The sequence below is a fragment of the Pelodiscus sinensis genome, chromosome 20, assembly GCF_052426305.1.
Source record: "Pelodiscus sinensis isolate ZL-2025 chromosome 20, ASM5242630v1, whole genome shotgun sequence".
NCBI classification, from domain to species: Eukaryota; Metazoa; Chordata; order Testudines; family Trionychidae; genus Pelodiscus; species Pelodiscus sinensis.
In genome coordinates, this window is record NC_143071.1 from 20721327 (window position 1) to 20744750 (window position 23424).

A 23424-nucleotide genomic window follows, 5' to 3' on the forward strand; every position below is an offset into this window, starting at 1 on the left:
TGTTAGTTGCCCTCCCCTCTTCCAGCCTTTCTCTTCCCCTCTCCCACCTCCTTTTCCCAGTCTCCCCCAGTTTTGTTCAATAAGGACAGAGTCCATGTTGGAAGAAACGTTATCTTTATTTTGTACATCAGGAAGGGGGGCTAGGGAAGGGTAAGTGGAAGGAGGTGAGGGAGGAATGGGGTACGAGCCCCCGATGGGGAGGACTGGGCTGGCTCTGCGGGCTTCTGGGGGTGGAATCTCTCCTGCAGCCCCCCAATTGTCCCCTCTCCCCAGATGGCAGCCTGCGGCAAGTGCAGCCGGGCTGATGGCCGAGTGGTGTGATGTGCCCAGTGTGGGTACTCCGGGCACTCCAAGCCAGGATTGGTTTTCAAGCGGGGCACCCCTGAGAACTGTCTGTCCGGGGTGGGGGTCGGGTCCCTTTAAGCGCAGCCCTCGGCTAGCCTGAGACAGCATCTCCACGCTCTAAGTCCTCCTCTGATGCCCTGTCGGCACTGCTTCCGGCCATCCTTAAGCCCTGTTCAGGGTCCACTCAATGTGGACATGCTAGTTCGAATTAGCAAAACTAGAGCACCACGGGCAATAATTTTCGCAGTGGGGGCCACTTAATGAATTTTGGTAGGTAGTCACCAGTCAGCTCCACCTTGGAAGGGGCAGGGATTGGGGCAGAAGGGGCAGGGCTGGGGACTGGTCTTCCCCAGAGTTTTCTGAGGCCAGAGGCTTTGAATTAGAAACACATCAAATGGCTCACAGCTCTGGCCCTGTGCTACCACGTTGTTTGGCAGCCATCTAGGGTTGCTGCAGATATTTAAAGGGCTTGTGGCTATGGCCCCTGCTTGGGTAGTGTTGCAACTGGGAGCCATGAGCCACTTCAATAGGATCTGGCTACCTGAGCCACCGCCTGGAAATTCAGTGGCACGAGCAGCAGGCTATAAATAGAAAGCAGACAGATGCAGTCTGTGGGCAGGATCAAAGTGTTAGGTAGGCTGGATCCGGCCTCCGGGCCACATCTTGCCCAGCCTTGGGCTAGAGCAAAGTCCAGGGAGGCAATAGAGTTCAGATCTATTCCCAGTTGTGTCACATACTCACTGTGTGACCTCATGACTTATAATGGTGTGGGGGTTTCCTTGGTCCTGAGCATCAGTGGGAGCAGTGGTGCACGGCCCATCTGCAAGCTGTGTTCTGGGAGCTTTCCCAGCCTTTCAGTAAATACTCACCTGCCTAGAAGATGGGTTGCGGGGCTGAATTCATCATCACCATCCTTATTATTAAAGGTTGGACCTCTCTGGTCTGGCACCCTCAGGACCCATCTGGTCCTGAACAAGGGAGTTTGCCAAAGCAGAGGGGTCAATTCCAGCCCCTCTGTTGCCAGCCCCAGTTGCTAGTCTCTGCTCCCAGCCACTGGACTCCCAGCCGGCCCCGGCTCCCAGCTGCTGGGGGACTCTGGTCTTAGGGCTTTCTGGTCCAACAGCAGGACCACAAATGGTGCCAGACCAGAGAGGCTCACCTGTACTTCTGTGTGTAACAGCCCCTTGTGCTAGGCACTGTACACACCTAGGCTACGTCTACACTGGCATGATTTTCCAGAAATGCTTTTAACGGAAAAGTTTTCCATTAAATGCATTTTTGGAAAAGAGCGTCTAGATTGGCAGGACGCTTTTCCGGAAAAGCACTTTTTCCGGAAAAGCGTCCGTGGCCAATCTAGACGTGCTTTTACGCAAAAAAGCCCCGATCGTCATTTTCGCGATCGGGGCTTTTTTGCAGAAAACACTACTGTGCTGTCTACACTGGCCCTTTTCCGGAACAGTTTTCCGGAAAAAGACTTTTGCCTGAACAGGAGCAGCATAGTTTTTCCGGAAAAGCACTGATGATTTTGCATTAGATCGTCAGTGCTTTTCCGGAAATTCAAGCGGCCAGTGTAGACAGCTGGCAAGTTTTTCCGGAAAAGCAGCTGATTTTCCAGAATAACTTGCCAGTGTAGACACAGCCCCATAGTGTGGAAGATTGTTCCTGCCCCACAGAGCTTGCACTCCTATATTAGAAAGCCCTTCTCCTGGCCAACAGGATTTCCTTCCTCCAGCAGCAGGCCAGAGGCAGCAGCTTTTCCACAGTGTTCATGAATAAATCAGGTGCATTTTGCCCCAGCACTTCTACACAAATTGAATAATTCTGCCCTTAGCCACACCTGGGTTTCTCCTGAGTTTTCAATGGAGGAACCAAAGGCAGAACCTGGACCAGAGAATGCAGCCAGGGTTCACAATGAGAAATCAAATCAGTGCTCAGAGCTGGGGGGCAGATGCTGAACCCTACGGCTTCCACGGTAAGTTGTGTCTCTGATGTGCCAGTCCTGGATTATTACAGCTGATGGCGATGTCTCCTTCATCCCGTGCTGGAGGGTGTAGTGGTCCTGGGAGCAACCCTCTGGCCTCAACCCCAGAACTGCCTTTGCTCTGTGCTGTGAACATGAGCCTGTGTGCCTGGGGCAGAACCACCGGGCACAGATCTGAAATGCTGCACGTGAAAGGGAAGTTTCTGCTGAGCTCCGAGTCCATCTGCTCTCTTCACAGTGGGTCCCACTGCATGCGGAGTAGGGGTGAAGGCTGTACTGTGATAGGCTAGTGAACCAATACACCCCTTGGTAACAGAGGCAGAAGCATGGGGGAGGACGGGAGGGTGGGAGGGAGCTACGTGCAAAACCCTTCATTTTACTAATCTTTGGCAAGTTACTTAATCCCTGCATTAGCGGTGAGATTCTCCTGTCACTTGCAGCAGGGCAGCTCTATCTCACTGTAACCGCACCGATTTCAGTGAAATCACTCCAGATTTACACCAGCCTGAGCAGATCAGGTTTCAGCCCGTCCTCTCCACTCCACACATCTGAAGGCTTGAGCAGCTGCACTCGCTCTGTGCCCTAATGTGTGTACATGAGACTGGCTGGGAACCAGCGTAGGCCGCACAGGAGCTGGTAGACTCAGCTCCTGGGGCTGTCCCCCGATGTCTTCTTTGCCCACCGTTTCAGACAAACACCTCCCTCCTGCCATCTGCCTCCTCCCTTCTTCCAGGCTGGTGTGCTCCCCTCCCTGCCTCTCTCACACACACGCGGCACAGTCCCTGTGCCGATGCACACACCACCTCCAGGGCCAGGCGGGTTTGTCTTCTGTGCGCGCCAGCCCATGGGTAATTGCAATACGAGGAGCAGGCTCTCGTTTACCACCTCATTATCCTCTCCCCCCTCTGTTGGCTCAGAGAGGATCCGGGGGGCTGCCAAGAAAGCACAAAGCAGTGAGTGGAACGTACATTGCTTCTGTTGCTTCCCTCAGGCATCTGGGATTCATCAGCGGGCCCGAAATAGGTTTCGATGTGTGAAGAGTGAGCAGCAGGGGGGAGGAGGGAAGGTGGGGGGAAAGGCGTTGGTTTGAAAATCAGAGAGGGAGCCGCGAAAAAGCTCCTCAGATTATTTTTTAATCTCTCCCAGCAGAAGAGACTTTTCATGATGCATCTGCTCCCTGGCAGAGGAAATCATTTTTCTGAACCCTGGTCTCATCGCGTCTCACCACATCTCACCATCCTGCTTCTTTTAGCTAAGTGCCTTTCATTCACAGCTGATGGAGGGCTTTGGTGAGAACTGTGCATGGTGCCCCAGTCCGGGAATGAGGCTTTGCAGTCCCATGTGTCCTTCTGATAGAGTGTTAGCAAGATCGATGAGTCTCATTAGGACAGAGCGGCTCTGGCTTGGAAAAGCAGCAGGCTCAGCTATTGTTATGGATGTCTCCATGGAAGCATCGGTGTTAATGCCCCCCTTTTCTCCAGATTTCCAGGATTCAGTGTAGATTGAATGTCTTGCACCAAAAGGACAGACACTTCCCCTCAGGTTGACCTAACTACATTGCGAAGAGTGGGGAAAAGTTTCACACCCTCTGCGGTTATAGTCAGGTCAACCTAACTCCCACTGTAGATGCAACTAAGTGGAGAGAAATATCTTCCCATTGACTTAGCTACCACCTCTCAGAAAAGTGGAGAAACTCCTTCCATCAATGTAGGGAAGCACCTACACTACAGCCGCAGAGTTGCAGCAACATGCACCACAGATGTGTCGCTGTTTGTAGACATCGCCTACGTGACATAGCCCAGAATCAGAGAGGAAGACAGGGAATTGAAGTCAAGTCTCCTGAACTGCAAGCTAGTTCCTAAGCATTGGACCACCCATCTTGTTTCTGGGGGAATAAAATTGGGTTTTCAAAAATTAAACTTTTAGCCCGTATTAAGAAGAAAAACATGACTGTTAATTTCAAGAAAGGCGTGTGAAATATAAGCTCACTTGAATCTAAAGCAACTTTAAAAAAACACAGCTCCTCAGTAGTTGCTAATTAACTTATAAGTTGAACTGATCATTTTAATAAAGGACAAACAAAAACGGGATAGAGGAAGAGAAAAAATAACACAAATGTTGATGAACAGGGATTTCCTCCTCTCTCTCCCCCCTCCTCCCTCCCCGTTACATCTTTTTCTGTAGTCCAAACATCTTAGTATCTGGAATATTGTTTTCTTATTCACCCAAGATCATTACAAATACAATATTTACCATTGCATATCACGCAATATGACAACTAATACAAAACAGATGCCTGAATACCGATTTCATTAAATTCCTTGTAAATGATTTGATTTCATGCCCCCTAATTTGTATTGTATGAGCTACATCTGGATAAAATGGACAGGATGTCCTAAGTGTCATTTTTTTCATCTTCCCCTTTAACCATTTTATATACACAACCTTTACCAGCAGAAGAACCAAAGGAAATAATTAAAGTGCAAGATGGCCACAGACACTAGGAATCTGTTCTTTGTTCTCATGGGTTTGGAATCTGAAATATGTTGGAGAAGGAGTGAATTTTCTATAAAATATTTTATTGAGTAACGTATTTAGAAAGCTCATCCCTTTCCAGTAATTGCAACACTTGTTTACCAATGGGAGAGTTATAATTTTCTGAAATTTCAGTTGTTCTAGGTAAAGGCATATTTCCTAGAATCAACTGATTTGTTACACTTCTGAGAAACATTCTCATCCCCTGCTCACAGAAAGTGGAAGTTACTTAACAAGTAACTCTACTGTAATCAATGTGGCCACTTGCAGGGGAAGTCGGTGGAGAAAGAGGAAGGATCATCCAGTGATTGAGTTGATAGGACTTAGAAGAACCTGGTTCAACTCCCTGCTTTGTAACAGACTTTCTGTGTGATCTTGGGCAGGTTGCTTAGGGGCTGGATTTATTAGGTATTTAGGAATCTAGCAGGGTTTATAAAAAGTGCCTATGTGAGTCAATAGAAGTTAGTTGTAAATCCCCCAGTTCCTTAGTTAGATGCTGTGACGGACCGGGCCGTGTCTGGGCACAGCTGAGGGCGTCCGCTCAGGGCAAATTGCTCAAATCCGGGGCTCCTTACAGCCCCCAGACTGGTGACCTCTCCAAACTGGCCACAAACCAGTCCCACAGAGCGCTCCAGCAGCCTGCCTGAAGCCTCACGAGCAAAATCCCTCCGACACCCCAGCAATATCCATGCCCCGGATGGCCCTAGGCCTCATACACAGGCGGGGGGTCCTAGCACCCAATCCCACCTACCCCAAACAAGTTCTTTCCGGTTCCAAGAAACCAGCCACAGATCCCTGGTGAATATACCCTCTGGACCTTACCCACAAATCACTCTGGGCCAATCCTTTAGAATCTATATCTAAAGGTTTATTATCACAAGCAAGAAAAGTATGAAAGTAAGGTTGTTAAAGGAACGTTACATGCACCGAATCTCCCAGTTCTCGATGCAGGCTCTAGCAGAGATGTTACAGCTGCTGGTTTAAAAGTTCTTGTTGAACATCCTAGCATCAGGCTGGCTTCACAGGTCTTTCCGGCTCTTCGATCCCTGCAATGCTGCCTCTGGGATGAAGTGCTGAGCTGAGAACAAAATGGCCTCGACCACATGGCCTCTTTATACCTCCTTCCTGGCCTCTTCTTGGCCGCAGCCGGTCACCTGGCCCTCAGCCTCTCTCTGCTGCAGCTCTTAGGTCTCCGCCCTCATGCTTTAGGTGTGTCCTTGGCCCATCGAGTGCCATTGTCCCACAGGGCCACACTAATTAGCATGTCCATAGGCTGGGCTCTGCCCAATGCTCAACCACATTCAGAGAAATATTCAGCTTCCTCACACATTACAGATTCCTACCTACACACACAGACATTATACACTCACATAAATAGTGTACACAGGATGAGCAGACAGTAAGCTCCCATTCAACACCCCACATGGCCCCCTTTTATACCATTTTTGGGGCCAGCACCCGCACCTATGGGTGCAGCCATGATCTGGCTGCTTCCCTCAAATTCGGTCATGTGACAGATGCCTAAATGATTTGTAAATCTGGCAGTCTGTGGCTCAGTTTCCCCACGAGGCATATATTTGATATCCTTCCCAGGAGTGCTGCAAGGATGAATACATGAAAGAGGATCTCAGACACTACTGTGATGGGCACCTGACTCCCCTGCTACTCAATATGAAGTTATCAGACGTTAGCAATACCTAGTTGAGTTTGAACAATGGTGTGTCCTTTAGTTCAGGTCTGTAATTTGCCTTAAAAATGATTTTCAAACATTGTTCTGTGAATTTGCCAGAAGACTGAGTACCTAATTTATGCACATTTACTTCAACAGCCTGCAAAACACACACCTCACATGCAGCCCCCAACCACACCAGGCTCTTATCAGAAACCAACTCCTCACAGACCCACGGACTCAAAGCCACACCAGACCCCGTCAGAACAACAGATGCAAAACCTGCAGACATCTCCACTGCAACAGTGATCAACGCCCCCCACAATGCACTTTGCAAAATCCAGGGGTCCTACACATGCTTATCACAGCATGTGAGCATGTGGCATAGCTCATCCCCTGAAGCAGTTGCCCAATAAAAGTTACGTGGGTGAAACCAGACAATCCCTCCACTCTTGAATGAATTCACACCAGCAGAGCCGACACCGTCTGTGGGCCTCTGGGCAAAGGCAGGGGCAGCTCCCTGTCCTGGGAAGTGGGGAGGCTTCAGGTAAAAGGGTGGGGCAGCCATCCATCAGCACCACCCACAGCATGGCACTGCCCCCCAAAACCCAGAGCCGTGCGGAGCATGTAGTGTCACGCTCCAAAAGGGCCTGGGGCTCTGGCTGCCACCACTAGCATCATAGTAGCTGCAGTGGCCAGGAGTCCTGGGCCCTTTTGAATCACTAAACTCAGGAGCAACTGCCCCTCTTCCCCTTCCCTCTCCCCCCCTCCCCCACCCCCGGCCTGTGAATGGGCCTGTTTTACAAGGAAACATGATAAAAGATTTTTTAAAATCCTGTTCCTTCTCCCCCGTGGATGAACCCTTTGCACAAAGTGATCACTCCATAGGATCTTCAGTACTCATCCTCATAGCAAACCTGCACAGCACCTTCAGTAGGAGAGCCTGGACGCTTATATTCATAGTGTGGCTAGACACTTCAATTCATAATGCTGCTAAAACCATGGTGCAAACAGAGACACTGGTCCCATGGCTCATTACAATGATCCCTGACCCTCACCTCTCTGCTAACCCTTAATGGCCCTCTTCAGATGGCTTTTGCACAACAATCTAACCTTTATGGCTCGCCCCATATCACGTGACTTTCTACCACACCTCCCCTATTACACTGAACTATCTGTCCCAACTCCTGGTTAAACACTGATTTCTTTCCCAGATCTGAAGAACTCTCTGTAGTTTGAAAGCTTAGTGCCTTGGAGGGAAGATGCCCCAATTAAGGATATTACCTTACCCGCCTTGTCTCCCATATCCCAACACCTGTGCAGTTACAACAACAAATACATTTGTGAGTCTTTAAGGTGCCGTGAGACTCCTCATTGCACACAGCTCATAACTGTTCCTGGTGCTTTCCTCTGTTGTCTTATCCTTAGGCTGTAATCTAGCTGGGAAAGGGACTGTCTTTTTGTTGCCTGTGTGTACAGTGCCTAGCACAATGAGGGTGGAGTCCCAGGCATTAATTAATCGCAGGGATACATAATAAAATATGACAGATCTCCTTCAGACTGTGCCCTTTGTGAAGTTACGCCCAGGCAATCTTGTTTAGCAGTGCAAATATTTTGAACTGCTCTTCCCTAAGTGTCACTCTACTGACACACACAAGCCACAGATTGGATGATGGGGCTAGAGAGGCAGACAGACTTGCTGGGCCTCTGGTGGGGATGCCCAGTTCCATGCTCCCAGAAAGGGTGTGGCTTTGGGTGGAAGGGACGGGCCTTGGCAGCCAGCCTTCAGCATCACACAGACTGTGCCATGTCCCTCCCACCCTCCTGGAGCATGCCACTTGGGTCTCCGGCCACAGCTGGGAGCCCTGGCCCTTTTAAATCACCAGGACCTGGAGCAATTGCCCCCTTTCCCCTCCCTCCATTAGAGGGCCTGGATGGGGCTGAGTTGTAATACCACGAGAGGACAAAGTGGCTGCAAAAGCTGAAGCTAGAAGCTAAGTTACTGTCAGCATGCAGAGGGGTAGTCAATTTAGTCTGTAACTAGAAAAACTTAAAAACATGAATAGTCTAGTAGCACCTTAAAGGCCACTTACATATTTTTATGTCTTTAAGGTGCTACTAGACCATTTGTTGTTTTTAAGTTTTGTGGGCGAGTTTTTTGTTAGCATTCAGCTCACAATGCGGTACCAACGCTTCTCCTTCTGCCTTGCCGGGTACGGTCCCAGGAGCAGCCCTGAGGCCAGTGGTCCTTTCCTGTGTGGCGCTGAGAGCCCTCTACTCCCCTGGCAGAGGCTTTTCTTCAGAGCAAAGGATCATGCTAAGCAAGGGGACCGTGAGGCACACCTAGCAACGGCCGAGCGGCTTCCTTTCCTTCCTCAGCATCCCCCGGCACCGCTGGCCTGCTGCAGGCCTGTCCTTAGTAATGTTGTTGTCTAGATTTCAGCAGCTCCAGCTTTGATTGATCAAAGGCTTTCGAAGAGGCGCGCCTCAAAGAGCAGAGGCCACCGCTGAGCTCTGAAGTAATTACCAGCCTCACAATGTGAAACCTGCTCATGTATAGTCATTTCGCCCCCACAGCCAGCGCATCCTGCTACACTGCACAATGGGCCTCGGCTCCACTCTGTCTTCATTAAAGCTGTGGGTATCGCCACAGACCCAAACAGCCCTTGGTTCATGAATCTAACTTTCCACTTAGGGCTCTGCAAGCTCTTAGTTCTGACAGGATCTATTTCGGTTTTCTTGGAGGCACATGGCTCCTGCAGTGTCTTCTTGCAAAAGCCATTATAGCAATCCCTTCAGTTCTGGGCATCAGTGAGCCGGCCTCACACTAAGACACCCATATTCCTGTTTCCCAGAGTCTCACTGGAGCTCTGCTTTCAGCAGCACAGTTTAATATTATTACTTGTACATTTCCCAGTGTGCAGATTTCTCTCTCTGTGAACAGGGCTTGTCTGTGATGGTTTTCACGAGCCATCAGCATGCATCTCCATGCTGCCAGGGACATGGAGTGACAGCAAGACAGCTCTGCAAAACATCCAGCCAAAGGAAACCTCTCCTGGGCTTGTCTCTTCTTAGCTCCCAGCCACTCTGCTGGCCTGTGGAGGTCTCCCGGCCCTGTGAGGGGGCAAGTGAGACTCTGCAGGCAGCTTCTAGTCTCATCTCCCTAGCCCAGCTCCAGTAGGAAGCTACCCAGCACAGAGGAGCTGGAGCTGTCCTTGGAGGGCCCATTCATGGCAATGGCCTTTGGATCAGGCCCCAAGAGATTGCTGGGAGGAAGAACAGTAGGCGAGGACTCACCTAAGGTCAGACCTATGGTGCTGATTCCCCACAGCTCTCGGCTAGCCAGAGGTGGAACTCGTGGGTGAAGGGTGCTAGCGCAGGAGTGCGGGGGTGGTGGGCTCCCGTGGAGATACGGGGAGGCCAGGACGCCAGGGTTTAAAGACAAATTTTGATCCTAGCTCTTGTCAGAGTTAGTCTGGGGCAGGGGTGGGGCCAGGCTGGCTTGCCTGGATCCAGCCCCTGAGGCTCATGGCCCTTCCCCCAGCCCTGGGGAGCCTGCACTGGCACTCCAGCCTCTCCACTGCCCTGTCACAGGGCTAGAGCCCAGCCTCAGCCTCTACTGGGCTCTGGTGTGAGGGGAATGTGGGGAGTGAGTTGGGGGGGGTTGTTGCTTCTCACTTGTGTGCAGCCCCTGGCTGATTTTTCTGTGGCTCAGTGGTCCCCCAACCCAAAAAAGGTTCCCTGTCCCTGGTCTAGGGCCTGATCCACCAGGCCCTCCTGTTTCCCTGAAGGAAAAGTAAATTTAAAAGAGACAACGGTGTTAAAATATAGAATGAAAGAAAGAACTGGCTGGAACAAAAGAAAAATGCAAATACTATAGATAAGATTTAACTATAAAATAAAATGGTGAATGATTAGATGTATTAGTAGCTGTAATTATGAAATAAAGAAATAACTAGGGCTCTTACCCTACAATTGAAATCCATTGGGCTGCATTTAGGTGCAAAGATCTGCCTGGGGGATTGGGCCCTGCATGCATACCTGACACCACTTCAAGTATTTTGCTTATTTGTTGTTGCTTAGGCTAGATCTATACTATGGCCTTTTTTCGGAAAAAGCTACGCAAATTGCGCTCCACAATTTGAGTACCTTTTTCTGATTGCATTTCCGGAAGAGGCTTTTCTGCCATTTGGCCCCATCTAGACAGGGCCAAATGGCGGGAAAGCCTCCTCTTTTGAAGGAGCCCATATTTCTCGTAGAGTGAGGTATTCAGGACCCCCCAAAAGAACACGTTTGCTCTTCCACAAAAAAATGTGGAAGAGTAAATGCGTTCCCAGAAAACCCCCGCAGTCTAGACATACCCTTAATTACTATGTGCCTGCTTGATCTATTTATACTGTAAGATTTTGGGGATGGGGCTGTCTCTTACTATGTGCATGTGCCCCTCCTAACACAGGGTCAGACACTGATCCTGAATGGAGCCTCGAGCAGTATTGCTGTATAATATTAAATAATAATTGCCCTGAACAGAATTTAACCTCCGTGCTGCAGAGTGTAGGCTGCTCATTGCAGTGGTCAGGAAGGATTCTTGCCCTCTGACAACTGGGGGAGTTTGTCTGTACAGCTTACGAATTCTAGCTGCTACTGGGAAGTTGTTCTTATGACATGTGCTGTATCATGGACATTTTGAAGAGTGGGGGTGCTGAAATCCAGCCCCCTTACTCCTATCTACATCCCCTCCCATCCGCAGCTGAGGCCTGCAGCAGAGCCCCCCAGCACAAAGGGCCAGCTCTGGCATGAGCGGTGGCAGACGGGTCTCTGGGGGTGCTGCAGCACACCCCCCTCCAGAGTTCCCATGTTTATGATCATGGACTGTCTCTGCATCTGTACTTACTTGCTGTGGGCTGATAGGCCTTTAGCATGTACATCCCAGACTAGCAGAGCTGGTTTTAGGAGCGGGCGAATCGGGCAGTCGCCCGGGGCCACCATTTTTAAGGGGCCGCCGAAATGTAACACAATGAATTGTATAATGGGAAAAATTGCAAAAGCTTTGGCCAGATATTTTTCATGTTTTCTCAGCAGCAAAACTGCCCCGCTCAGCGCTCTGCCCTGCACTGAGGCTGCTTCTCACTCTCTGGTGCTGGAAACCCGTCTCTGGCATCCCGCATCTGCAGCTCCCTCCCCACCAGACACTCCCAGCCGGGCCCAGGGCACAAGGCAGCAGGAGCGTCTGGAAGGCAGGAAATATTTCATTCCCCTATATGCAAACTTAAGGATCAAAGAACACTTTTTGAATATTTGGGCTAACATGGCACATTGTTGTAAGGGCCGCAAAAAGAAATTTGCCCGGGGCTGCCAATTGGTGAGGGCCGGTCCTACAGACTAGATACAACGGGCCACTGTGCTGAGCCATGAATAGATGTGCTAAGGAAGTTGGCTGAAGAAGGGAAAAGCCACTTCCTCCTGTTTGTTGGCAGGGATCTAGGGATTGGAAAGTCAAAATTCTCAGCAGCAGGCCATGGGAGCTGAGTGGTGGTGGTGGGATGTAGACACAAGAAGATTCACAGGAAGCTTTTGGGCAGAAGACGGGGAAGAGACTGGCAGGATTTTGTAGCAGAGGACAGAGTTTAGCTGTGAGATTGAGCAAAGTCAAAGTAAGGTGAGTGGGTGAGGCAGGGGGCGCCATGGTTGAGAAACCAGGTGCTGTGACAGAAGGGTTTTGGCAGCCCCCAGAAGTCCCTGACCCCCACCCAAAGAATGCTCTTGGGTGGAGAGAAAACTGGGGCAGGGACATATGTGTAGGTTTTATGATTTGTGTCTAGTGCCTTAGAATCCTGTGCGGAGTCTGCCTGCGTGCTGCGTGCTGCGTGCTGCGTGCTGCGTGCTACACCTATTGTGTGCTCCTAGCAGAGTTAACTTGTGGACCTAGGACACCTGGACAGGCAGAGTTCTGGGAGCTAGTGTGTTTAAGCTACAGGGTGTGGGTGTCGGTATGGGGAGTGGGTGCTGGGCCCAGGGGCAGTGCCTAGACGCTTTTCCAGCTCTGGAGGTTTAAAGCACATAGGAGGTAGCAGCTAATTCCTCACAATAATCGGGTAAGTGCCTAAGTTGGGGCTTTTGACTAGTTCTGTGACACCCCGTCGTTGGCAGCTGGCGAGGTGCAGTGGGCAGGCAGGAAGACAGCTGGCCTTTCTCAGAAGACTGCTGGAAGTCTGCGTAGCCTCTGACAGCCTGGGGAATTTTGCAGATACATCCCCTTTGCCGTAAAGCAGACATACATCATGCTGTCACTCGCTTTGTGTATATGTTGGTGGCATGTGGGCTGTCTAACTCTTCTCTTGCACCCTGCTCTGCAATTTTAGACCTGAGATGGTTGCTCATGAGATTGATTTTAAATCCTGCTAGTGCTCATATATAGTTGCCAGATGATGGCAGTATGTGTGGCATGGATCATTGCTCAGACTTGCTATTCTCAAGAGGCAGACAACCGCCTGCAAGGGACCGTGCTTTGCCTCTTGACGATGGCAATTTTCTCTGAAGTCTTGACACCCCCGAACCACATCTGCTGCAATAAATGCATAGTGGGTCCCTCCCAGATCCTCAGGAGCACCCCAGTGCTAGATCTCCTTCAGGAGTTTTCCAACCTGGAAGGAGGGCAACATACCATAGACAGCTCCATATGCCAGAAGTCCTGTGGATACCTTGGACCAAGGACCCTGGACAGTTACCCCCACTCTAAGGCTGCACGGTTAACCTTAAAACCTCCATCAAGGTGGCTGATTGGCCTAGGAAGTGTCTTTTCCAGGCAGCTTGCACTTCTAAGCCTGAGAGAGGTAATACTGTTTAATCAGCATTGCCTACTGCTACCACAATGTATAAAACTCCCAATTTCCACCAAATACACAAGGGATGTCCTTACCTTTCAGTGGCTTTAACAAGCTTTGTAGTTCGACGGTCACATGCACTTTATAGCCCAAGCAAAGATGTTACACGTATTTATAGCCACATTCTGCTCTTTGGAGCAGCCACCCGGCACCCTTCTTACACAGAGCTGTTTAACAGCGCATAGAAGGTGGCCCACGTCCCCTATTCTAAATGAGAGATTCCCGTGGGCTGGCCAGTCAGTTCAGCTAAGGACGAGTCACATGTTGATCAATAGACCTCGCTAACATTTCACTTCGTAACTCTGCTGCGGCGGTGGCACTGATTCGGCCTTTTGTGGCAAACGAGTGAGTCTGGGAAATACTCCTGGGAGTTCTCACAATTGTTCTGGTTCATCAGAATGTGTCTGAAGAACTCTTTGCAGCTGGGGGAACTTTCAGAAGCAGCTGGTCAGAGTTAAAAGAAAATCATTATATCAAAGGTCTCGAAGGGGGAGGAAGAGAGAAGCATCCAACTTTAAAATGGCCTGTGTTTTTCTTCCCCAGTGGGCACCAGGTTTGAAATGAAGCTGATTGGTTGACAGTTAAAGTTTGAAATGAAGGTGATTGGTGAAAGTTGCATGAGTGACTTGGTTGTGTAATCTCGGGGTGGCCGCTTCTAACAGAAATATTACATGTGACTGGGAGGGTGGGGCAAGGGTTCTAGATCGAGCGCTAGGCTGGGACCCAAGCTCTGCTCCCTCAACTTTTCTACAACTTTGTTTTCCCTCCCAACCCTGTGTCCTGTCCACTTAGCTAGTAAACTTGTGAGGCAGGAAATGTCTCTTACTCGGCATGTGCATAGTGCACAATGGGAACCAGAACTCAGTCACAGCCTCTAGGTGCTATAGACAAATAATCCAGTGTTATAAGAAAAGTGAGGTCACAACTTCATAGAAAGAGTGTCTCCGGATCTCTCCCCCAGTCACTTCCCACAAACCACTCCTCCCATTGGCCATCACTGGGTGTGTCTAGACTACAGGGTTTTGTTGACAAAAGTGGACTTTTGTCGACAAAACTATACCTGCGTCCACACTGCCTTTGAGTTATGTCGACATAACATCGACAAAACTCAGCAGTTTTGTCGACATATGTAAACCTCATTCTACGAGGAATAACGCCTTTTGTTGACAAAGTTCTGTCGATAGAAGGTATTATTGCATCTACACTGTCCTTTGTGTCCACACTGTTATGTCAACAAAGTGGCTTGCTTTGTCGACAGAACTGGATGTAGTCTAGACGCTCTTTATCGACAGAAGCTTTGTCGACAGTATCTGTCGACAAAACTTCTGTCGACAAAACCCTGTAGTCTAGACGTACCCACTAAGACCAGCTGCCCTATCACTCTGCTCAGGGGAGCTGACAGCCTGCGTGGACTTAGTGCCACTCCCATGTCAGCGGACATGTTCCACATCATGCAGCTCGCCTTCCCTCCTATTGGCTATTCGCCTACACCAGCTTCCCTCCCTTTGGCCATTGCATTGACCTCTATTGTTTGCCACAATGCACATAGGAAAAATGACAGCTAAAAATACAAACATGTGTGTTTTCTAGCATCTTCTAATGCTGGTCAGCAGAGGAGCCTCCCTGCTGCTGACTAACATCCACGGTGGTCGTTGCTGGGTGAATTGGGGCATTTGTGGCAAAATTGCACCGTGTTTGTGTTCTGTTGTTTTCTGGCCTCTCTTGTTCTGAAAGGTCTTTCCTGAAGCTCAGACAAAGGATTTGCTTCCAGTACACACTTACTAAACCAGGAGAAAAAAACAACCGTTTAACCTTTTGCATGTTTCCGTAAGAGTTCTGACTGTATCCGCTCATTAGCAAAGCTGCTTGGTACTTAAACCCCAGACCCCTAATAATGCGACAATGCCTAGCACTCATTGAGTGCTTTCCACGCTCAAAGTCCTTTACAAACAGGACGCTAAACCTGATGGACTGGCTCAGACAGAATGCCTATTGAAAGCAGTGGGGCCGGATTCTCCATGTCTGCTAAGTCCCCTTTACGCTGCTCTAATTGGTGGGACAGAGGGTGCGGGAGAGATGTAGAGATCGCAGTGAGGAAGATGTTCTGAGGCTGAGAAGTTACAATTAGAGATGTGAAAATTTGGGAGAATTCTCCCTGCAAGTTCAGAGATGGGGCACAAAGCAAGGGAAGTTTGAGAGACATGCCAGGGCCTTTCTCCTGCAACTACTGCCTGGTTCAGTAGGAGACGGTACATCTTGCAATCGTCTGTGCTGGGTGCAGCTTTCAAATCTGATGCGATCTTTGATTTGCTCTTTTGCTGCAAAGAGATAATGAAGTCTGAACTTTTCCACCCAGGAGTTTGAAGGGGCAGACATCATGCTCTGGCCTTTGATTCTCAGCCCTGTAAGCATGTGTGTCTGTGTGTGTATCCATATGCCTAGTGGTGGACCATAGGAATTGTGCCACTGCTTACCGCATAGATTTGTGCGTGTGTGTGTACACATGCCATGCACACTGAATGCATGTGTTTGCATTCCTTGCGTGTATTTCTATGAGAAGTGCATTTGTGACTATGCATATGTAGGGTTACTAAAGTCTCTACGAGAGTTAGGCCTCCAGTCTGCATTGACTTGCAGCTGAAGCTGGACACCTTACTCTCTTTGGTGTCCTTAAAACACCCAGCCTATCTGCACTGTGTGTGTATTGTCTTGCTGTGTGTATTATAGGGGTGTGTATAGTGAATATGTGTTTCTCTCTGCCAGGGTTCAGTTGGTGTTGTTAATAACCCTTCTGTAAATAGACTGGGGCTTTATAGAAACAAGAATGAACTGTGATCTACAAATACACCATTAATGGAAACATCTACTAAGCAGAGCAAAATCTGCTATAGTTGCATTGAGAGTTGTTGAATTCAGTTCTGTCATCTTTACTCATGCACCTACCCATCACATAGGTCTTTTCATCTATAGCTTTATAAAGAAAGGATATCAGCAGGCCTATTTTACAGATGGGAGGACTGAGGCAGAAAGAGGGGACGTGACTGATCCATTGAGGCTACCTCATTTCCCCATACAGTTATGAGTAATCTCATTGAAGTTCTGGTAGGGGGATCTGTGGAACTACTTGCATCACTAACTTGCCATTCAGTGTTGTCTGCAGAAGGCTGGAACAATTTGTACAGCGGAGGTGCTGAGAGCCTCTGAACCAAACTGTAAACCCTGTATATGATAGAAACCACTTGAAGCCAGGAATTATGGCAGCACCCCCATCATCCCTACGTCCAGTGACTGTGGGTGTCCAATGCACACCAAAGGGGCCTAAGTTAGATGCAACTTGTGCTTGTTCAAAATTAAGCATATAGTTAGATAATAATAATAATAATTTATAATAATAAATGCAGGGACCTTTGGTTTCTCAGGGGAGGATGATGTGTAAGATGAAGTATTCCTGAAATACTTTTAAGCAGACAGATTCCAAGAGTCTAGTGATAGTTTAGCCAAACGGCATTACTATCGTTACATTCCTGTAGCACCTGGGAACCCCAGGCAAGATTGGAACCTTCCAGTCCAGAAGGAAGGATCAGAGAGGAAGGATGGTCCAGTGGTTAGGCCACCAGCCTAGGACATGAAAGTCACATTCCTTGCTCCACCACAGATTTCCTGTGTGACTGTGGGCACGTCACTTATCCTCTCCATGCCTATGTTCAAGGGGGATAACTGCCCTATCCTACTTTGCAGGGGTGTGAATTCACTAAAGACTGTGAGGCACTCAGCTACTATGGGGGTGCAGGCTAGCTGAGCCCCAGGTATACTGTTAGGGTGCATCTGCACTGCACCCTGAGCTCAAAATGAGCTATGCAAATTGTGTAGTTTATTTTGAGAGAATTTCAAAATAACTTATTTCAAAATTTGGCGCTGTCTGCAGAGTGCCAAATTTCAAAATAAAGCACTATTCCGAAATGTCCCTTAATCCTCGTGGAACGGAGAGAGAAGGGAACTTCTCCTTGCAACAGTGCTGGCTTCTGTCATGCCTTAGCTGTGGTTTTGGCCCCTCTCTTCCAGGCGAACAGGACTTTTGCACAAATCCAGGGCTCCAGAAGATGCCCTCTCTGCAAGTACCTGCTCCTCTTTCAATGGAAAAGTGACCTACCCAAATCTGCACCAGCATGGCAAGGGGGCAGCTGGCTGGCTGGTACATTGTGACTGAGCAGAGTGCCTGCTCCATGGCTCACACTGTGCATTTTCCTGAGGACTGTTTGAATCTGTTTGCGGATATACCATACAGTTACATTGCATAGTGCAGCTGCCCATAACCCCAGGGCCGTGTGTTTGTGTAGCTGTCCTCTCTTTGGCTATCTCTACACTCGCGGCTTCTTGCGAGAGTAATATGCAAATGAGGCTAAGCGTGGAATATCACCACGCCTCATTTGCATATCTAATGAGCCACCATTTTTTTCAGAAGAGGCTCTTGCGCAAGGAGCATCTACACTGCCCCTTCTTGCGCAAGAAAAACCCTCTTGCGCAATGCCGTTCTTCCTGAAAAGTAATAGGTGTAACGGCATTGCACAAGGGGGGTTTTCTTGCGCAAGAAGGGGCAGTGTAGACACTCCTTCTTGAGCAAGAGCCTTTTCTGAAAAAAAATGGTGGCTCATTAGGTATGCAAATGAGGCTCGGCGATATTCTATGCTTAGCCTCATTTGCACATTACTCGCACAAGAAGCCGCGAGTGTAGACATAGCCTTTGTGTGTGGTACCCTTGCTGTGTGATCTGACAGCTCCCGTCCAGCAGACCTGCTCCTGCTCTTGTCGAAATCAGCAGCAAAGCTCCCATTGACTTCAATGGGCACAGGATCAGATCCTATGTTTATCAGTATTAGTTATTTTCAAGTGTGCCCACAATGTGCTAAGCTCTTTCCAAATGGGAAAAAAGGACCCTGCCCTGACCAGCACACAGTCTAAGGCAGAGAATTTAATGGAAAGGCCAGGGGGGAAGGGCACAACATCATCTATATAGTAACCCAATGTCTGTGACTCTGTAACGCTGAAACACTGGCTGTTCCCTCTGGGAGGCGCTGTTGCTTCCCACCGTGGCACTCGGCTGACTTCTGCACCTCTCAGCCAGGCTGCCACGTGGGAGCAAGCAGTGCAAGTGGCTGTTTGGGGTCTGTGCTCCCCACGAGTGGTGCAGAAGTCAGCCGAGCGCCGCGAAGGGGGGCAGAGCGGTGACATACACACCAAAGGGGTGGGGCCTGGACGAGCATGCATCCCCGACAGAGACAGAGGAGAGCGGAGAGAGAGTGAGAGGCAGGAGGGGGAGAAGAGAAAGAGAGAGACGAGAGAGAGGCAGAAGGTGGAGGAGAGCTGAGGGGGGGGAGGAGGCAATAGGAGGAGGAGGAGAGAGAGAGAGAGAGAGAGAGAGAGAGAGAGACCGGAGGCTCAGGAGAGAAGACCGACGTGGAGGAGAGACCTGAAAATCCCGTCTTATGATGGGCTAATTGGCTAGTACACAGGCATGTTAATAAAAGCACAGATAGGCATAACTTTAATGGGCCATGCAGATGATTCTGGAGTTACTCCTAAAGCTGGACATTGACAGCCAACAAGTAGAGTTGCTTATGTTTGCAGGCTTGCTCAGGCTTAGTGGTTCACGTATGTGGCTTGTGTGGCTGAGTCAGCTTAGCTTCCTTACTTTTGCGACGGTCTTGCTGGATAACTCTGTGCAAGCCACTTTGCACCTCGGTTTTCCCAACTGTAAAATGGGAATGATGACATTACCCTTCCTTTCCAACTCACTGGAAGACCTGAACGTGAAGGGGCTACATCACTGCACAGAATATGATGCTTGTGTGCATGGGAGGGATTTTTACACCCCCCAGTGTGTATCTGGGGAGTGGGTCTGATTGTATGTGTTGGCAGACGTGAGTGCTTTGCCTGTGAACATGCGTCCACAAGTGGTCAGCAAACTGAAAAAGCAAGTGACCTTTGTAGTTGCTGAGCGGCTGCATCATTTATAAGAAAGTAAAAGCAGCCTTGATTCCATATCCTGTTCTCTTGCTACACCTCCCTGCAGCCTCTGCACATGACCTAGTTCTCCTGGAGGGAGATGCCAGCTGTGAAAGGTAAAGGCAGGCAGGAGCCAGGTGGGGGAGAGCTTTTCTCCCAGGTACTGACAAGTCAAACTGGGGCTGTCCTGGTTTCACGCTGCCCACATTTCCCCAGGGATCTCTGCAGTGAACTCGGGGAGCATGATTGGGAGCTATGCAAAGGTTGAATCCTTTCCCAGCAATGGAGGGGTTACGTGCAGTTTCAGATCTGTCCTTACTATTCAGAGTCAAGTCCGTGCTCTGCTGTTCCCCTGTGACGGGGCTGCGTCTCTTCCCGCTCGCTTCTTGGCATTCACGGCGCGAGTGTCTCACAGCTGTGCGTCCGCACCCCGGCCTCTGTGGCCTCCCTGGCAGTGGGGCAGTGAGTCACCAGCAGTGTCATGTTCCTGTAACAGCAGGTTCTGCTACTTTTGCACCTGGGGGACGGATGGGTCTCTTGTCCACTGCCTTATCCTTTCCCAGCTGCCTCTTTCCTTCGCCTCCCCCGCAGGACTCCGGAGAAAAACACAGTGGTCTCAGCTGGTGTTTAAGAACATCTGAGCTGCCATACTGGTCAGACCAATGATCCATCTAGCTGATCTCCCAAGCGCTAACTCTTAGCTAACAGATTCCCCCATCTCCCCAGGAGTCCTTCTCCTGCCCAGCATTGGTGCTGGTTTCGCAAGGGCTTGGCACGCTGACAGGAAAATCCCAGAATGCAATGACCTGTAAAAACCACCCTGAGCTTCGGGGAAGTTCTGCTCTAGATCGGAACTGTGCAGCCAGGGTCCCCCTGCCAGCTGCACTCCACACCCTCCTGTTCCCAGTTCTGTCTAGTTTTAGGCCTGTTGTGTAACACTCCAGATCCCACATGCCAGCTGGCCACTACTTTTCCCACTGGAATTGCTGCATCTGCCTGGGAAATAACTTTGCTTTTTGCACCTCTACTCCAAGGGAGAGGAGCTTGGCTCCCAGTTCACTTGTCTGCCTTTGGCTTTACCTTGCAACCTCTTCCATCCTCCTGTCAATTAGGCTACAGCCCCTCCTGCCCCCTCCCGGGTCCCAGGTTTGGGTAATCTTTGGTGGTGCCCAGAACGTATTCAAGCAGAGCTGTCCCACCCTTAGCAGGATAGGCGGTCCGGGGCGGCCTGGGGCACTAGCAGGGGGCTGGGTGCTGGTAGCAATGAGTGACCCAGCCCACCCCACTGGCTCCTGGCATCTCTCATGGGAGGGGGTGGAAGGGAGGCTTCGGGGAAGGGGTGGAACAGGAGATGGAGAAGGGGTGGAGTAGGGGCAGGAAGGGGGGGGGGCAGGCTGAGGCCGAGTCACCTACTGCCACTGATGCCAGACCTCCCACGAATGCCCCAGACTATGCTAAACTCTGCATCCCCCGGGAGCCTAGGGCCCTCCCAAAGTGTGGGGCCTGCAGCAGCTGCCCCAGTCCATCCTATGGATGGGACAACTCTGAAAATATCAGCCCAAACACAGAGGCTACGTCTACACTACAAGGTTTTTGCGCAAAAACCGACGGAGTGTCCACAAGTCAAGTGCATTTTTGCGGGGGAAAAGAAAAGGTAAATCAGCAGGACAGAGGGCTTTTTCCAGTAGAGTTGTTCCTCTCCCCACAAGGAATAACTCCTTTTTGTGCTACAACTCTTGCGCAAAAAGGCAGGGTGTGGAGGCTCCACAGGGGTTTCTTGCGCAAAAAGAGTCTATCAGAAAAAGCACAGAATGGCCAACAGAGCTTTCTTGCGCAAGAGTGTCCATGCAGGGTGGACGCTCTCTTGTGCAAAAGCACATCACTTTTGTGATGCGCTTTTGAAGTGTGGAGGCGCTTTTGCACAAGAAGTTTTTATGGAAGATCTCTTCTGCAAAAAGCTTCTTGCACAAAAACCCTGCAGTGTAGACAAAGCCTGTGGGACCTGAATCCATGTTCCTGAATATCGGTGTCACACGGGCAGGGGCAGATGACCGTTTTGCGGGGCCCCGGGCAGCATAATTCTGCAGGGCCCCCCCTTTGCCACGGCGCATGCGCAGCGGCGCCACGGCTCATGCATGGGGCTTTCTGAAGCGCGGGGCCCGGGGCGGCCGCCCCATTCACCCTGCCCTATATCCGCCCCTGCACACGGGCATGATGGGCCTTTATAACTTGCTACCTTTGGCCCCTCAACATGTACATTACACGCATTGTGCATACTTGCTACCCAGCATCCATACCAGCCACCAGAGCTTCATTCTGTCTCATCCCCATCCCATCATCACTTACACCCTCCCTGAAGCCACTGCTGACCTGGATCCATTTTGCCTGCCTACGAGTAACAAGTCTCTGGGAAGTTCATGTCAGGCAGGAGTCCAGGACATTTGCCATCCCGATCTGCCCAGGATCAGCCATCGGATGCCACTTCTACCGCAGCTCTCCACCCCCATTCCCGAAAAAGAGATCCCCTCTTCCCCCACACACTCACAACACCACCCAGCAGTTTTCCCAGAGGTGGGGCAGATGTCCAAGGAGACAGCTCTAAGTCAGGCAGAGAGGGGTTCCAGCAGCCAGGGCCAGATTATCCCAGTTCCATCTGGAAGGATCAGAGAAGTTGCATGAAATATCCAGTCTGGGTTCCCCTGTGGCTGTCACAGCTAGGATGGGCTAAGTGCACTAGCAAGCAAGCAGATCTCAGCAGCCAGTCACGTCAGGCACTAGAGGACTCTTTTGATGCTTCATTTCATGGCAGGGGGGAGAATAATCAGCCCCAAGAAGGCCCCAGATCTCCGGCTCCAGGCCCCTTTTCACAGACCGGATCCTCAGAAATCCCACCATTCCCCAACTCGGGGCTCAGGACACTAATAAAAGATGGAGCTAATAGTGTCCAGCCCTCAGGTCCTGTTTGGGTGCAAGTGGGGCTTGAGTCAAACTGTGACCCAACATTTTGGGGGTTGGGGTGGCCCATTTTAAAAAGAGGGAAGGAAAGGCAGCGGCATGGGTCAGATCTGGAGGTAATCTTCCCCAATGGGAAGGTACGGGGTGGGGAGATGTTGGTTTACACATGGAATGATGGAATCTAAATTAGGAGTTACCACTTGAGAGCGATCTTGGAATTGTGGTTAGTTCTCTGAAAATGTCCACTCGCAGCAGTCAAAAAAGTGAACAGAAAAAATTAAGAAAGGAATAGAGAATAAGGCTACAGGTATACTGCAGCCTTCTTCTGCGAAAGCTTATGCAAATGAAGCACAGAGTAGAATATTGCCATGCTTCATTTGCATAATTAATTAGCAGCCATTTTTGCGCAAGAGGCTTTTGCGCAAAAAGGAGCTGTGTAGACGGCTCTTTTTTGCACAAAACCCCCCTCTTGCATTTTTCCTCATTTTTTCAGGAAGAACGGCTCTTGCTCAAGAGGGGCTTTTTGTGCAAAAAGGAGCCATCTACACAGCTCCTTTTTGCGCAAAAGCCTCTTGTGCAAAAACGGCTGCTAATTAATTATGCAAATGAAACATGGCAATATTCTAGTCCATGCTTCATTTGAATAAGCTTTTGCAGAAGAAGGCTGCAGTGTAGACGTAGCCTAAAACAGAAAATATCAGATTATCTCAATATAAATCCATGGTATGCCTGCATCTGGAATAGTGTGTGCAGATGTTGTGGCTTCCTCTCAAAAAAGATATCTTGGGATTGGAAAAGGTTCAGAAAAGGGCAACAAAAATGAGTACACTGCTATTTGAAGAGAGATTAACAATACTGGAACTTTTCAGCTTGGAAAACAGACAACTAAGGGGGGATATGATAGAGGTTGATAAAATCATGAGCAGTGTGCAAAAAATGAATAAAGAAGAGTTATTTACTCCTTCTCATAACACAAGAACTAGGGATCACCAAATGAAAATAATAGGCAGCAGGTTTTAAATAAACATAAGGAAATATTTGATCACACAATG

The 23424-nt window shown here is 49.7% G+C and overlaps 1 protein-coding gene and 1 long non-coding RNA gene across 5 annotated transcripts in view; one reads left to right on the top strand and one right to left on the bottom strand.

The window, feature by feature from the left end:
• CYGB (cytoglobin) overlaps positions 1–23424 on the bottom strand; it is a 50805-nt gene that overhangs the window by 24548 nt on the left and 2833 nt on the right. The window lies entirely within an intron of this gene.
• LOC142819094 (uncharacterized) overlaps positions 1–23424 on the top strand; it is a 99287-nt gene that overhangs the window by 21419 nt on the left and 54444 nt on the right. The gene's annotated exons all lie outside the window — the stretch shown is intronic.